The 1,516-nt window shown below is 31.8% G+C and overlaps 1 long non-coding RNA gene across 1 annotated transcript; it reads left to right on the top strand.

Moving 5' to 3' along the window:
* The first annotated feature begins 161 nt into the window (after positions 1-161).
* On the top strand, positions 162-1,516 carry LOC107736416 (uncharacterized). The gene is made up of 4 exons (XR_001639661.1): positions 162-327; positions 412-503; positions 1,232-1,327; positions 1,448-1,516. It is a non-coding gene; the product is annotated as an uncharacterized LOC107736416 (long non-coding RNA).

The raw sequence follows: 1,516 nt of genomic DNA, 5'->3' as shown, positions 1-1,516 counted from the left end.
TGTAATTAAAATATATATATATATTATTCTTATTATTTAGACACACTGGCTAATAATAATGATGATAATAATAGTAATAATAATAATAATAATGAACAAAATTTATATTAAATATGTAATACTTGCGTTTGAAAATCCCTTAATAAATGCATTGACAGATGACGGTGGAAAACCTGAAGACGGAGAATGACCAGCTGAAGACGGTTGGCCCCTCCTCCAGACCTCCGAGCTCCACCTCCCAGTCCTCTGGGCTCGGTTCATTGGGCGTCTCATCACCACAGCAATCGGTGTCATCTTTCGGCAAGGGACAAACTGAGCCTTACCCAGGTCACACATTTACACAGAGATTTCACATCCAGACACTCTTGAATTCTACACTTTCTCACTTTAGTTTCTGTTCGTCTCTCACAGATGTCTTTCAAAGCCCCACCACAACTTTGCAGAAGGATGAAAGTCTCGTCAGAGTGTTGGTTCGCATACCCAATCAGCACCTATTTAAAGACGTGAGTGTTTTACACAAGCATCTTCATCCTGATGAATCAGCTGATCATATATTGTACATCATAAAACGGATATTTCTGATTCTGAATTCTGACTGGACGGGCCACATACTATACAGAATACTATTATGCATTTACACACCAATGTTATTTACAATTGTCATTGTATTATTTTTATTCTGTATATTATATTTTCTATATATAGAAGCCTATTTATAAATATTTTGAATTAGCTTTTATTTTTATATTTTTCATTTTAATTTTAGTTAAAGTTTTAGTAATTTCGATATGTGCTTTGACATTTTTATTGGTTTGTTTTTTATAAAATTTTAATTTATTTTTATTTCAGTTGAAATTATGTAGTACTCCAACTTAAACTTATTTTATTTCAGTTACTTGTCAAGACTATATTTTTGTTTAAGTTTTTACGTTTTTTTAATCTATTCTTTGTTTTATTTTATTTCAGCTAACAAAAACAATTATTATTAAATGTAACCATTTTATATATTTAATTTATATTGTTGTTTGTTATATTTTTTATATTTTAAAATAATGTTTAATAAAATAAAGAAAATATTAATATTTGTAATAATATTGAATTAATATTTTTTATATTTAAAAATTCTAATTAAATATTGAATGTAATTATTTATATAAATATGTTGTTTTTACAACTATAAACAACCTTCTGATTTGCTGTAACTTTTGAAAATCAAATGTCTCATTGATAGGAGGTGAAACAGCTGGAGTTTTTCATAGGCACGGTTAAAATCAGCGGACGGACAGACTGGTTTGCTCTGGACTCTGCAGTTATCCAGGCTTTTAAAGTGAGTGCCGTCTGCAGTCTTCTGAGGGACAGAAACATCCACACATTTAGACCCGAAATCAAACGTCTGAAATGCTTTGAGAATGTGTAAAGCTCTTCTCCTGTCACCGTGTGTCTGTAGGAGTATTTAGCGGTGGTGGACCCCGGCTCCAGTCTCGGTCTCTCTCAGGACTCCATCTACAGCTACAGC

The sequence above is a fragment of the Sinocyclocheilus rhinocerous genome, unplaced genomic scaffold (genome assembly GCF_001515625.1).
Source record: "Sinocyclocheilus rhinocerous isolate Xijiao unplaced genomic scaffold, SAMN03320098_v1.1 C36683178, whole genome shotgun sequence".
In the NCBI taxonomy this organism is placed as follows: Eukaryota; Metazoa; Chordata; class Actinopteri; order Cypriniformes; family Cyprinidae; genus Sinocyclocheilus; species Sinocyclocheilus rhinocerous.
The sequence above is the reverse complement of the archived record's forward strand: the minus strand, read 5'-3'. Positions and strand labels throughout refer to the sequence as shown.